This window comes from Triticum aestivum, chromosome 3B, assembly GCF_018294505.1.
Source record: "Triticum aestivum cultivar Chinese Spring chromosome 3B, IWGSC CS RefSeq v2.1, whole genome shotgun sequence".
Taxonomy (NCBI): domain Eukaryota; kingdom Viridiplantae; phylum Streptophyta; class Magnoliopsida; order Poales; family Poaceae; genus Triticum; species Triticum aestivum.
The window spans coordinates 713,686,400-713,703,236 of NC_057801.1; positions in this window are offsets into that span (position 1 = coordinate 713,686,400).

Here is a 16,837-nt window from a genome sequence, read left to right on the forward strand (position 1 = left end):
TTGGAGTCATGTCATGGCTTCTTGTACTTGTTTGGGCACTTTTTTTCCCAGTGCACTCCATGTGTTGTAGAGTTGCCTATGCTCCCTGTAGACTAGTCATGTCACCAATGTTTACTAATACTCTGTAAAGCTTCTCGATCATTCCTTCTATAATGTAGCGCAAACAGTGACTGCTTCTTTCTGCAAAGTGGAATGACCAACTGGACCTAGTAATGCAACAGTTTTCCTTGGACACATTGGCTCCTTTTGTGCAGTTCAACTAAAATCAAAGTCGTAATAAAACCAAGCTTTAATTTTGATATCCCTGTAAGCAATAATAGGTATAAGGGAAACAATTACTGAGAAATAATGGTTGATGACTTGTACTCCCAGAAGAAAAACATCTATTGATCTACCTTATCTTAATGGGAAACAAAGCAGGAGAGTAGCAATTCTCCATCAGTGCGATTCATTAATATTGTCTAAGACATTATCTTAACAATGCCTTGGTTCAACATGTATAAAGAACGACAAAGCAAAAAAGTACCATTCCTAAAACAATGCGACTGATTCATTTTAACAGAGACATTATCTTAACAATACCTTGGTTAAACATGTAGAAAGAACTACAAAGCAGGATAGTACCATCCCTAAAGCAATGCGACTGATTCGTTTTGATAGAGGCAAAAAAGGAATCAATTACTGGCCAATAAAGGAGGATGAAACATTCGGCCACAAAAATGGCAATCCCGCCAATCCCTAACAAGTGTTGCAGTTTTGAACTAAGATTCACTAGTTAATTAATTATGAGAGTGGCATTGCTTAATTTTACCAGCGGCATTAGATTAACAAAAAGCATAAACAGTTCCAGGGAGAGTGGGCGCAACAATAGCATGTGCTTCCATATACTTATAAAGGGGGTGATGCAGAGTTTTGTTGTAACAAAGAAACAAGCATCATGTTGGGGTTGGAACAATTTTTGCTCACTTAATGGTAAAAGACTGCAGTTCAATAGCTTCAATTAAACATTGATCCAAAATAGTACCAATACAAGTAGCACAACATCTCAAAGCACACTTCAGCATCATGTGGATGAAAGTCGGTACTAACCTTTCTTGACCAAGATTTGAAACAGCTCGTGAGGAGGACTTGGAAGAAATCCCAACACATATATGAAATCTCGATCTCCTTTTGTGCAGTTCCACCAAAATTAAGCAAAGTTGCCGGTGTGACATTCAAGTTGATCTGCACAAAATGCTCTTAAAACATAAGTGTTTCGTGTAGCGAAGCAAAATGTCGCAATAGCAACAAGTTGAATAGATACCCCTGTTTTAACAGAGGCAAAAATGAATCAATTACTAACAAATAAAGGAGGATGAAACATGCGGCAACAAAAATGGTAATTCCGCCAACCCCTAACAAGTCTCGCAGTTTTGAATTAAGATTCAGTAGTTAATTCTGAGAGTGGCATTGCTTAATTTTACCAGCAGCACTAGATTAACAAAAAGCATAAACAGTTCCAAGGGAGAGTGGGTGCAACAACACCATGTGCTTCGATCTACTTATAAAGGGGGTGATGCAGAGTTTTGTGGTACCAAAGGAACAAGCATCATGGCTGGGTTGGAACAATTTTCGTTAACTTTAGGTAAAACACAACAGTTCAATAGCTTCAATTCAACATTTATCCAAAACAGTACCAATACAAGTAGCACAACATCTCAAAGCACACTGCACCATCATGTGGATGAAAGTCGGTACTGACCTTTCTTGACCAAGATTTGAAATAGCTCGAGAGGAGGATTTGAACAAAATCCCAACGCTTATATGAAAATCCGATCTCCTTTTGTGCAGTTCCACCAACATTAAGCAAAGTCGCTAGTGTGACATTCAAGTTGAACAGCACAAAACACTCTTAAAACATAAGTGTTTCGTGTAGTGAAGCAAAATGTCGCAATAGTAACAAGTTGAATAGATATCCCTGTTTTAACAAAGGCAAAAAGGAATCAGGTACTGGCAAATAAAGGAGGATGAAACATGCGGCCACAAAAATGGTAATCCGGCCAATCCGTAACAAGTGTTGCAGTTTTGAACTAAGATTCAGTAGTTAATTCTGAGGTGGCATTGCTTAATTTTACCAGCGGCATTAGATTAACAAAAAGCATAAACAGTTCTAGGGGAGAGTGGGCGCAACAACACCATGTTCTTCCATCTACATATAAAGGGGGTGATGCATAGTTTTGTGTAAGAAAGCAGCAAGCATCATGTCTGGGTTGGAACAATTTTTGCTCACTTAATGGTAAAAGACAGTAGTTCAATAGCTTCAATTCAATATTTATCCAAAACAGTACCAAAACAAGTAGCACAACATCTCAAAGCACACTGCACCATCATATGGATGAGAGCAAGATTTGAAACAACTCGCAAGGAAGACTAGAAACAAATCTCGATCTCCTTTTGTGCAGTTCCACCAAAATTAAGCAAAGTCGCCGGTGTGACATTCAAGTTGAACTGCACAAAACACTCTTAAAATATAAGTGTTTCATGGAGCAAAGCAAAATGCCGCAATAGCAACAAGTTGAATAGATACCCCTGTTTTAACAGAGGCAGAAAAGGAAACAATTACTTGCCAATAAAGGAGGATGAAACAAACGGCGACAAAAAGAAGCATCTAACTTATATTGATGGAAAACAAAGTAGGATAGCAGCATTTCTAAAACGGTTGCATTGATTCATATTAACAAAGACAATCTATTAGAACAAAATTCGTTAAAAAATGTAATTTACTTTTAACAGTGGCATTGCTTCAATTTTCCGGTGGCATTCTTAGATTAACAACAGCAAAATAGTTGTATGGGACATGGGACATGGGACATGCCAACACCATGTGCGTCCACACGTATAAATGGGTGATGCAGAGTATGAGCCAAGCAGCATATCTGCGTTGGTCCCATATTTGTTCTCTTTGAAACTATTCCTATGTAATGGTAGCAAATCTAGTCCTGCACAAACTACCCGACCCCCAGTTTCGGGTTACCCCCTTTTTCCCTTTTCGACCAATAAAGGGCTAGATAGCTAGTCAATACTACTTTCCCTCCCTCCTTTCCTCATGGAACCATGTCCTAGATTCATGCTCCACCCCACCGCACCCTTCTTTCCTCTTTGAACCAAGACCTAGATTCGACTATAGAATCGAAAAGATCCGCATGCAGCTAGAGCAATGACAGTTTCAAAGAAACTTATACCTTAGGGTCGTCAGGATGTGGAAAGGCGTGCGGCGGGAGGCCGGATCTGCCCACACTACATACGATAGCGAGGAAGAAGGGGTCGGTGGCCCTCCCGCACATGCGCTGGGTGAAAGAGAACAACGCAGCCGGCAGTGGATTGCCTCCTCACCGAAGGTAATAGAGTGAACGCTGCACCTCCTCCCCTTCCTAGTGCGACGGGATCCGGATGCCTCCTTCACCAGCTGTGAGGGGGGAGAGAGAGAGACAAGAGGCCAATGCAGTCTTGTTTAGATCTGGCAAAGAGGGTGAGAGACTGTGAATATAGCAAACCCTAAAAAAGGAACGTTGAGCCTTCAGCGTGTATATATATATGTAGTGTGGCGAGAGTGTGGATTGTGCAAACCATAGAGAACAAGCGCGAGTGTCACGCCCAATATGCGACCCTATCCAAAAGGAACTCGAAGGTCCCACCAAGGATAGACCCGCCTATTGAAACGCTTTTGCAAGGTGGATATCATTACATCAACATTACATAATAGATTGGGATACATACAAAAGGCATACAATGCCACACGAATACAACATCACAATACATAAGAGCATCATCCGACTACGGATGAAACACAAACAGAAACTCAAACGACATCCACCCTGCTAGCCCAGGCTGCCGACCTGGAGCCTATCCCCTGATCGAAGAAGCAAAAGAAGAACTCAACGCAAAGCAAGCATCGCTCTCGCATCATGATCATCGCATAACCTGTACCTGCAACTATTGTTGTAGTAATCTGTGAGCCACGAGGACTCAACAATCCCATTACCATGGGTACCAAGACTAGCAAAGCTTAAAGGGTAAGGAAGGGGTAAAGTGGTGAGGTTGCAGCAGCGACTAAGCATATATGGTGGCTAACGTACGCAAATAAGAGCGAGAAGAGAGCAAGCGGAACGGTCATGAAGCTAGCAATGATCAAGAAGTGATCCTAAACTCCTACTTACGTCAATCATAACCCAAAACCGTGTTCACTTCCTAGACTCCGCCGAAAAGAGACCATCACAACTACACACGCGGTTGATGCGTTTTAATTCGGATCTGGTGTCAAGTTATCTACAACCGGACATTAACAAATTCCCATCTACCCATAACCGCGAGCACGGCTTTCGAAAGTTTATACCTTGCAGGGGTGTCCCAACTTAGCCCATGATAAGCTCTCGCGATCAACGAAGGATATACCTTCTCCCAGGAAGAGCCGATCAGACTCAGAATCCCGGTTTACAAGACATTTCGACAATGGTAAAACAAGACCAGCAAAGCCTCCCGCTGTGCCGACAAATCCCGATAGGAGCTGCACATATGTCGTTCTCAGGGCACACCGGATGAGCCAGGCGTCGGGTTGGCATAGACCCTGATTGCCCAGGGGGCGCCGGACATCGCTCGGTTTGGACCAACACTTAGACAAGTATTGGCCCGGGGGGGGGGGGGCTAAAATAAAGATGACCCTCGGATTGGTCGACCCAAGGGAAAGGTATATGTGGTGGTGAGGCAAATGGTAAAACCAAGGTTGGGCCTTGCTGGAGGAGTTTTATTCAAAGCGAACTGTCAAGGGGGTCCCATAAATCACCCAACCGTGTAAGGAACGCAAAATCCGGGAACATAACACAGGTATGACGGAAACTAGGGAGGCAAGAGTGGAACAAAACACCAGGCATAAGGCCGAGCCTTCCACCCTTTACCAAATATATAGATGCATTAATTAAATAAGATATATTGTGATATCCCAACATAATCCTGTCCACCATGGAGCAATCTTCAACTTCACCTGCAACTAGCAATGCTATAAGAGGGGCTGAGCAAAAGCGGTAACATAGCCAAACAACGGTTTGCTAGGAAGGGTGAAAAAGGTTAGAGGCTGACATGGCAAATTGGGAGGCTTGAAGAGCAATTGATAGGTAGCGCAGCAAAGCGATAGAACGAAGCAACTAGCATAGCAATGATAGTAGTGGGATCCAGGGTAGCGGTCATCTTGCCTGAAATCCCGCAAGGAAGAAGAACGAGTCCATGAAGAAGACGAACGGATGAAGCCGAACCAAGCGTAGACGAACGAATCCTCACAATCGCAACGAAAACGGGAACTATCGAGAAGAAGCACACAACATGGTAAACACACCACACATAGACAAGACATGAGGCACAACACGCATGATGCATGATAAGACTACATGAAGCTTCTCATGGCAAGAGATGATGCAAACAAGAACAACACATCAAAGCAAGTTTAAATGAGGCCGAGAACAACATATAACAAATTCCGGTAAGTCCTCATATGCAAATTTCGATGTTGGTCCAGATCTGAATAAACCTTATGTTCAAGTTGTTAAATAGCAAGTTAAGATGCGCCAAGATGATCTACATGAAATTCTAGACAAGTTACATATAAAGTTCATATAATTCGGAGCTACGGCCTAGAAGATATGAGCAAAACAAGTTAAACATGGCATTGATGCAAAATGCATACAAACATCAAGAAAACACCTCAAAACAAGGACGCGACATGATAATATGAAACTACATGCAATTCTAAGCAAGTTTCACATAGAGCACACTCAAAACGGAGCAACGGTTCAACACACATGAAACAAATTATAGCAACAATCTGTCCAAAACAGCAACTAGGCATATTGCAAGCATCAAAACAACATGCTACAGTACCACAATATGAAAACAAAAGGCATGGACATGATGTACAGGTAAAACATAACAAAACATGAACACTAAGCTATCTCCAAAAATCACTAGAACATGCTCCAAAACACATGACAAGATTGCAAATAATAACAGTTTCAGACTTTGCAGAAATAACATCAGGTTGCAATGTTTAGAGCTATCAAACAACAGGTTACAGGAACTTATCATGGCAAACAAAGGCATGGGATGATACTACTAAATGCATAGAACAAAAGTCCTTTACTGACCATGATCCAAAAAGGAACATAAGATATGATGGCACCCATGTAAACATAGCAAGTTATATGACAGATTCATACAAGGAAGAAACAGCAATAAGTAGGCATGTTGGTGAGCTTATACCACTCACTACAGAGCAATACATGGCATGGCAAGGTAACGAACAGTAAGAAGACATGTTTATGAAGCTAGGCATGGCAAGAGCAAGTTCATAGGGTGCATGGATCACTAACAACAATCATGTCAACACTGAACTTAATGTTAATAGACTGACGGCCACATTACTTAGCAACTTTGGAGCACGAACTAGGGGCATGGATGGATAGAGCATGACATGTATAACAAAACAACCTTAGTGAATATTTCCAGATTATGCATAGAATGACTTGTAGCAGCAGGTTTACATAGCATCACAAAATAACAGATTCAGCCTAGCAAAACAGTAACAGCAAGTACACTACTTCACGAGCTCGATTCACTCACCACAAGTCATTGCATGACATGTAAGCATAGCATCAGCAAGAAGACATGTTTATGAAACTAACCAAGGCAAGAACAAGTTTATAGCATGCAAGGATCAACTACAACAACCTTGGAAAAATTGAATAACATGTAAACAATCTGCAGGAAACATTTTATAGCAAAAGTAGAGCAAGAAAATGACATGCTAGACTACTGCATAATTGCAAACAGGGGCATGAATGGATAGAGAATAACCATATGTTCAAAACATCCTTACTGAAGTATCTCAAAATAAGCTTGGATCTCTCTGTAGCATCAAGTTTACATGGCATAAAAATAACAGCAGAACAGGGGCTGAAATCAGCAACATCACGAAGCCTAGTTTGCATGCTTGTTCTAGTCACCACATTGATCACACAAATACATGACATACACCCGTGTAAATATGGCATGATGTAGTACAAAACACATGTAGACATCAACCTCATAGGATGCACACGCAAAATGCAACGAAAAAGACAAATCATCAAGTTATAACAGTTTCAGCAGATTAACATCATATAGCACTCTTGCAACGATGATTCAGGCATCACGATGAGCTCAAATGAACATGGTGCAATGGAATGAAATGTAGAGCATCTCACAACGAACATTTTGACATATTACACGCACGAAACGGAGCAGTATGCAGCAAGTTATGATGCGATGAACAAGGGCATAACATATCACAGACTTGGGCGTTCCCGGGGTCAACCTTGTCGGATCTGGGCACGGATTCCGAAGATGGCCGGAGCGAGCTCGCCGGAGAGGAAGAAGAGGCGCGGAGTGGGGGGGGGGGCTGGATCCGGTCGCTCCTCGACCGGATCTGGCCGGAGTCGACGAGGGCGGCGAGGGTCACGGGGCGGCGGAGCTTCTCCGGCGGGAGGCGGGGCGCTGGCCGGCGGACGGCAGCGACCGGAGGCACGCAAGGACGGAGTTCAGCGAGGGGGCGGCGACGGAGATCCACCGCGGAGGCGCGGCGGTCGGCGGGGAGCCCGGGCGGCGGCGGAGGAGGTTGCCGGAGGGCGGAGGCTGGCGTGGCGGCGGCGAGGTTCCGGCCGGCGGTGGGACGCCGGCGACGAGGGTGGGCGCGGAGGCGGCGGCGGCTTCGGTCGGGAGGTCGGGCTTGCGCGGGCGCGCGGGCTGCGACAGTGGCGATTCGGGCCTGAGCGGGCCCCGGATGGGCCGGCAGCATGGGGGCGGCGGCGCAGCCACATGGTGGCGCGGGAGAGGATGGACGGTGGCGGCGGACATGTCCGTCAGTGGGATTTTTGTCCGGCGGCGGAGAGGGACTAGGTTAGGGTTTGGTCTGCGTGAGAATTCGGGGAGGGGCATATATTTATAGATTCTGGGAGCTAGGAGAGTCCAAATGGGGAGCGGTTTTCGCCCACACTATCGTGATCGAACGACCGAGAGCATGGCGGTGGCTAGGATGGGTTTTGGGCCAGTTTGGAGGGTTGTTGGGCTACAAAGAGAGAGGGCATTACGGGCTACATGGTTATCCGTTGGAGTATCAAACGGACTCCAAATGGCACGAAACTTGACAGGCGGTCTACCGGTGCTATACCAAGGCCACTTGGCAAGAATCGGTCCATTCCGAGAATGTCTAACACCCGCTCACAACGAGAGACAAAAGGGGGACGCTGGATTACGAAACGGACAATGGGGAAAAAGCTCGGATGCATGAGACGAACACGTATGCAATGCAATGCACATGATGACATGATAAAATACAACACACAAGCAAATGACATGGCAACGACGGAGAATAACTAACAGACACCTAGCGCATCGAAACCGGGGCGTTACAACACTCCTCCACTAACAAGAGATCTCGTCCCGACATCTTAGGACCGAGACGGAAGAGGAAAAGGGATGAGGTGAAGCAAGAACTCAAGAGAAGAAGCAAAGAATCGAGAGCACTCAAGAAGAATAGTGGAATGACGAGAATGACGAGAATCGAAAGCTCACGGAATCGGATAGACTATGAAACCACTTTGGTTAGAACAAGATAAGAAACGAATAAGAACGAAAGAATTTAGATAGCACTCCGACTGAACATGGAAAGAATAGAACATGAACTTAACAAGATGGGATGGCACTTGACGACATGAGCAACACAATGCCTTCGGAAGAATTGAAAGAATGAAATGAAAAGAACGGATGAAAGAACACCAACTTCCACCGTGAATGAATTCGGTAGCATCCTTAGAAGAAGGTTAGAACGGAGTTGAATATATGAGAAGAACGAAGAAATGCAAAACTCCACTTCAGAGAACACGGAGAATTATTTGCACTTTGAGATGCGAGAAGAAAAGATACTTGAACTCCACCAACAAGAATCTTGATGAACTCTTGAAGAATGAATTAAATCATTAAGAACCACCATGAAGAACTCCGGTGAACAAAGGATGATGATATAGAAATGAAGGATGAAAGAATAAGATTAAGCCTTGCGGTGATTTAAATGGGGGTTCCGACGAAATGGCCGAGGAAATTTGAACTCCGGAAAAGAAAATACGAAAACACTTGGAACTAGAATTTATTCATTAAGAACAAACTCCGAAAGAAGGGATTAATCACTTTGAGGAAATAAAAATAAGATTTATTGTATGCTTATCCTTCATCAAATTAAATTGATGACCAACAATGGAGTTTGCATACTACTTATTCTTCTTGAAAAAGGATTGAGAAGGGATAGCACAAAACTTGAGAAAGTCTTCATGAACCACCGGTAGGATTGAAAAGAACGAATGAATTAATATAATAATCAAGGAAAACGAATCTTGAACGAACCACCGTAAGTATTCAAAAATGAGTGATGAAAAAAGACTGAATCACCGGGAAGAATTAGAAGAACAAATATGCTAGAGGGAATTAGATGCACACGAACGAAGAGATAACGAGCTTATTAAAGAACACTTGATAGATGCACCGGGGTAATTGGATAACGGTAGCTGAAATGTGAGGACGAAGAATTCTTCTGGAACGATGGCCTCTGGTGAAAAGAAACAGAAAAACAACTCCTGACATACTCCGGATGGTTGAAAAGAATTTCACGACTGGAAACAATTTGATAGGATGACATCGAGCTAGCACCGCAAATCTCTGGGAGAAAGGACAAGATTTAGAGGAAAAACATTTCTTCGGTCTTCAAAATTCGACGAGAAACACCACCAAAATTACTGAGGTACTCAGGTAGAATGAAAAGCGGAGAGGTTGAGCCAACAATGACATGATTTGAAATCGATCTTGGAAAGGCATCTGACTGATGAAATTCATACTTACGTCACACTTGGAAAGAATTTGAGAATAACTCCGGAATAATTAGACGAGTCAGGTAAGATCCTGGGAAAAGACCTGTGGGTTAGGGCCCACTGAAGAGATAACACCATTGGAAAGGACTGTTGAAGAGATAGATGATGCGCCGAAACACTTGAAATATTTGAATGAGGTGACAACCTCGAATTAATTTGAACACAGACGAATCTTCTGAGATGAATTCTGAACTCCGGAATGATTGAATGGCGAGAGGCAAACGAGCAAGGACAATACTTTAACCAAGGAAAAGAATGTGATTAACCCGAAAAACTTGAATTGAATCCATCGGAGACGAAAAAGAGATGAAGAATGTCAAACGAGACGAGAATTCACCGGTTGAAACAATTGAGGGAAGATTGAAGAGGCTCCGCATGAATGAAATTGATGCTCGAAATAGACTCAGGCTCCGGGAAGAAGAGGGTGGGAGGGCGGGAAAAACAAAGGCAACTTGGAAGGGTGAACCGATGAATATCTTGAAGAGAAAACACCGTTGAAATCAATGAGGAAAGAAAACAAAGACTTCGCACGAGTAGGATGGATACTCGATTACGGACTCCGGTTCCGAGAATAAAAGGGGTGGGTGGGTGGGAAAAGAAAACAACTGAGGATTGCACTTGGCAACGATGAAGAGGCTCGAGTCAACTTGACGAGAAATGCACCGAATGAAAAGAGATGAGACCCAACGATCGAAAAACCAACTGCATGATCCTAAAGAAAGTTTGAAGGGGAAGAGGAGTAATTCAAAACACCTACGTCAAGATTCCTCACCAGAGCGACGAAGGGACTGAGGAGTAAAAAGAATTCCTACTCTCCGATATAACTAGACTCTGAAAACAGTTTTCTTCTAGACTCAACAACGGCCAAACTACACAATCAATCAAGGGGGGCTCCTAAGGTCGGTCGAGGCTCTGATACCAACTTGTCACGCCCAATATGCGACCCTTTCCAAAAGGAACTCGAAGGTCCCACCAAGGATAGACCCGCATATTGAAACGCTTTTGCAAGGTGGATATCATTACATCAACATTACATAATAGATGGGGATACATAAAAAAGGCATACAATGCCACACGAATACAACATCACAATACATAAGGGCATCATCCGACTATGGATGAAACACAAACAGAAACTCAAACGACATCCACCCTGCTAGCCCAGGCTGCCGACCTAGAGCCTATCCCCTGATCGAAGAAGCAGAAGAAGAACTCAACGCAAAGCAAGCATCGCTCTCGCGTCATGATCATCGCATAACCTGTACCTGCAACTGTTGTTGTAGTAATCCGTGAGCCACGAGGACTCAGCAATCCCATTACCATGGGTATCAAGACTAGCAAAGCTTAAAGGGTAAGGAAGGGGTAAAGTGGTGAGGTTGCAGCAGCGAGTAAGCATATATGGTGGCTAACATACGCAAATAAGAGCGAGAAGAGAGCAAGCGGAACGGTCGTGAAGCTAGCAATGATCAAGAAGTGATCCTGAACACCTACTTACGTCAATCATAACCCAAAACCGTGTTCACTTCCCGGACTCCGCCGAAAAGAGACCATCACGGCTACACACACGGTTGATGCGTTTTAATTCGGATCTGGTGTCAAATTATCTACAACCGGACATTAACAAATTCCCATCTGCCCATAACCGCAGGCACGACTTTCGAAAGTTTATACCCTGCAGGGGTGTCCCAACTTAGCCCATGATAAGCTCTCGTGATCAACGAAGGATATACCTTCTCCCAGGAAGACCCGATCCGACTCGGAATCCCGGTTTATAAGACATTTTGACAATGGTAAAACAAGAGATGCATGGAGCAATCTTCAACTTCACCTGCAACTAGCAATCCTATCCACCATGGAGCAATCTTCAACTTCACCTGCAACTAGCAATGCTATAAGAGGGACTGAGCAAAAGCGGTAATATAGCCAAACAACGGTTTGCTAGGAAGGGTGAAAAAGGTTAGAGGCTGACATGGCAAATTGGGAGGCTTGAAGAGCAATTGATAGGTAGCGCAACAAAGCGATATAACGAAGCAACTAGCATAGCAATGATAGTAGTGGGATCCAGGGTAGCGGTCATCTTGCCTGAAATTCCGCAAGCAAGAAGAACGAGTCCATGAAGAAGACGAACGGATGAAGCCGAACCAAGCGTAGACGAACGAATCCTCACGATCGCAACGAAAACGGGAACTATCAAGAAGAAGCACACAACTTGGTAAACACACCACACATAGACAAGACATGAGGCACAACACGCATGATGCATGACAAGACTACATGAAGCTACTCATGGCAAGATATGATGCAAACAAGAACAACACATCAAAGCAAGTTTAAATGAGGCCGGGAACAACATATAACAAATTCCGGTAAGTCCTCATATGCAAATTTCGAAGTTGGTCTAGATCTGAATAAACCTTATGTTCAAGTTGTTAAACAGCAAGTTAAGATGCACCAAGATGATCTACACGAAATTCTAGACAAGTTACATATAAAGTTCATATAATTCGGAGCTACAGCCTAAAAGATATGAGCAAAACAAGTTAAACATGACATTGATGCAAAATGCATACAAACATCAAGCAAACACCTCAAAACAAGGATGCAACATGATAATATGAAACTACATGCATTTCTAAGCAAGTTTCATATAGAGCACACTCAAAACGGAGCAACGGTTCAACACACATGAAACAAATTATAGCAACAATCTGTCCAAAACAGCAACTAGGCATATTGCAAGCATCAAAACAACATGCTACAGTACCACAATATGAAAACAAAAGGCATGGACATGATGTACAGGTAAAACATAACAAAACATGAACACTGAGCTATCTCCAGAAATCACTAGAACATGCTCCAAAACACATGGCAAGATTGCAAATAATAACAGTTCCAGACTTTGCAGAAATAACATCAGGTTGCAATGTTTAGAGCTATCAAACAACAGGTTAAAGGAACTTATCATGGCAAAAAAGGCATGGCATGATACTACTAAATGCATAGAACAAATGTCCTTTACTGACCATGAGCCAAAAAGGAACAGAAGATATGATGGCACCCATGTAAACATAGCAAGTTATATGACAGATTCATACATGGCAGAAACAACAATAAGTAGGCATGTTGGTGAGCTTGTACCACTAACCACAGAGCAATACATGGCATGGAAAGGTAACGAACAATAATAATACATGTTTATGAAGCTAGGCATGGCAAGAGCAAGTTCATAGGGTGCATGGATCACTAAAAACAATCATATCAACACTGAACTTAATGTTAACAGACTGACAGCAACATTATTTAGCAACTTTGGAGCACGATTACAGCAAGCTACAGCAGGCTATAAATGCAACCAGGGGCATGGATGGATAGAGCATGACATGTATAACAAAACAATCTTAGTGAACATCTCCAGATTATGCATAGAATGACTTGTAGCAGCAGGTTTACATAGCATCACAAAATAACAGATTCAGCCTAGCAAAACAGTAACAGCAAGTACACTACTTCACGAGCTCGATTCAATCACCACAAGTCATTGCATGACAAGATAATCATAGAATCAGCAAGAAGACATGTTTATGAAACTAACCCAGGCAAGAACAAGTTCATAGCATGCAAGGATCAACTACAACAACCTTGGCAAAATTGAATAACATGTAAACAATCTACCAAGAAACATTTTATAGCAAAAGTAGAGCAAGAAAATGACATGTTGGACTACTCCATAATTGCAAACAGGGGCATTAATGGATAGAAAATAACCATATGTTCAAACCATCCTCATTGAAGTATCTCAAAATAAGCTTGGATCTCTCTGTAGAATCAAGTTTACATGACATAAAAACAACAGCAGAACAGGGGCTGAAATCAACAACATCACGAAGCCTAGTTTGCATGCTTGTTCTAGTCACCACATTGATCAAAAAAATATATGGCATACACCCCTGTAAAGATGGCATGATGTAGTACAAAACACATGTAGACATCAACCTTATAGGATGCACACGTAAAATGCAACGAAAAAGACAAATCATCAAGTTATAACAGTTTCAGCATATTAACATCATATAACACTCTTGCAACGATGATTCAGGCATCAAGATAAGATCAAATGAACATGGTGCAATGGAATGAAATGTAGAGCATCTCACAGCGAACATTTTGACATATTATACGCAGGAAACAGAGTAGTATGCAGCAACTTATGATGCGATGAACAGAGGCATAAAATATCACAGACTTGCCCGGGGTCAACCTTGTCGGATCTGGGCATGGATTCCGAAGATGGTCGGAGCGAGCTCGCCGGAGAGGAAGAAGAGGCGTCCCGAGTGGGGGGGGGGGCTGGATCCGGTCGCTCCTCGACCGGATCTGGCCAGAGTCGACGAGGGCGGCGAGGGTCACGGGGCGGCGGAGCGGCGGAGCTTCTCCGGCGAGAGGCGGGGCGCTGGCCGGCGGACGGCGGCGACCGGAGGCGCGCAGGGACAGAGTTCGGCGAGGGGGTGGCAACGGAGATCCACCGCGGAGGCGCGGCGGTCGGCGGGGAGCCCGGGAGGCGGCGGAGGAGGTTGCCGGAGGGCGGAGGCTGGCGCGGCGGCGGCGAGGCTCCGGCCGGCGGCGGGACGCTGACGACGAGGGCGGGCGCGGAGGCGGCGGCGGCTTCGGTCGGGAGGCCGGGCTCGCGCGGGTGCGCGCGGGCTGCGGCGGCGGCGATTCGGGCTTGAGCGGCCCTGGATGGGCTGGCGGCGTGGGGGTGGCGGCGCAGCCACATGGCGGCGCGGGAGAGGGCGGACGGTGGCGGCGGACATGTCCGTCGGTGGGATTTTTGTCCGGCGGCATAGAGGGACTAGGTTAGGGTTTGGTCTGCGCGAGAATTCGGGGAGGGGCACGTGTTTATAGATTCTGGGAGCTAGGAGAGTCCAAATGGGGAGCGGTTTTCGCCCACACGATCGTGATCGAACGATCGAGAGCATGGTGGTGGCTAGGATGGGTTTTGGGCCAGTTTGGAGGGGTGTTGGGCTGCAAAGAGAGAGGGGGTTACGGGCTACACGGTTAACCGTTGGAGTATCAAACGGACTCCAAATGGCACAAAACTTGACAGGCGGTCTATCGGTGCTATACCAAGGCCACTTGGCAAGACTCGGTACATTCTGAGAACATTTAACACCCGCTCACAACGAGAGACAAAAGGAGGACGCCGGATTGCAAAACAAACAATGGGGAAAAAGCTCGGATGCATCAGACGAACACGTATGCAATGCAATGGACATGATGACATGATAAAATGCAACATGCAAGCAAATGACATGGCAACGACGACGAATAACTAGCAGACACCTGGCGCATCGAAACCGGGGCGTTACACTGTGGCTCTAGCTTATATATATACTGTAGTACGGACTGAGCTCTGGTGCCTTAACTGCACCTGCTTTTGGCTGTATGACAGGTGGGCCAACCACATTTTGGGCCCACATGTCGTAAACCCAAAGGCAGGTGCACTAAGTCAATGAAGCTGCGTCCATATAGTACTTGTGTATACGACTAATATATAGTGGAGTGGTTTTGTTATTCTCTCCGTAACAATCATTTTAAATTGTGTAAGTACGAAATGAAACTCTTTATTTAACATACCAGTGAAGAAAACTACTACCTCTGATGAACTAACGATCCACGCGTCCTGGTCGCACTTCCTGTCCTTCACGTGTGGTACACTACCCTCCCTTAAGTGAGCAACCACACATGTGCCAAATTATCGGAAACATGTGAGAGTGTGTACAAATAAAGAATTTTAATTTCAATTATCGGAAAGGCTTGAGAGTATGTATAGTTTGCCCTCTCTAATAATTATGGTTTGTTGTGTTCGGCCTAAACTTGGTCAAACTTTACAAAGTTTGACTTCAGTCAAATCTAATATGTAGAGTAAATAAAAATGGAGGGCTACTACGTCCATCCGGGTTTTTAGTCCACACCATTTTTTAATCAAAGTAAATAGCTGGACAGATAAAATTACAGGGGACCTGGAGACAAAGTTGTGAGAAGGCTTAATAATCAATACAAAACTTATGATCTTAGTACCAACATCGATCCTTCTTCGTTGAAACATATGGTTCATAGCCAATTGTGTGATAAAATTGCACCAACGTGAAAGACGACTGCGTCTCCAACGCAACCAAGGTGAACTGATGAAAGATATCATCTCTGTGGGTAACAAGCAAAGAACACTAATGGAAGTGTAGCGACCAGACCTCAAATAGTCTAGTCTCTGTGCATCAATATCATCCCTGGATCGGTAATGCTGACATGCACAATACTTGAGGATTTATAATAGAGTTTCAATCACACACTTATTACATCGAATGTCTCAAAAGAGAACTTATTACAATAATATTGCTTAAGGCCATCTAAATAAGATAACAACGGAAGGGTTGGAAGATAAAGTGAGTCCATCAACTCCAACGGCATAGCTGAGTGAACGACAACGACCTATGGCACCTTACTCGTCGTCTGAAAAGTCTGCAACATGATATATTGCAGCCCGAAACGGGCCAGCACATGGAATATACTGGCAATGTAACACATAGAGTACTGAACAGAATAAATGCTATCACTACATGCATATATGGATCGTGGAAAGCTCTATGGTTACAGTTTTGCATAAAGCCAATTTTTCCCTACAAGAAAGGAATAAATTTTATTTAACTATCATGGTGGTTGTTAAACATTGAGAAGGTTCCTCCAACTCAATCCCAATATAACAATATCAATTAACCCAACAAATTAATTTAGAGTGATGAGATCAACATGATAATCCAAGAACCAGATACTCAAGATGTCCATAACCGGGGACATGGCTA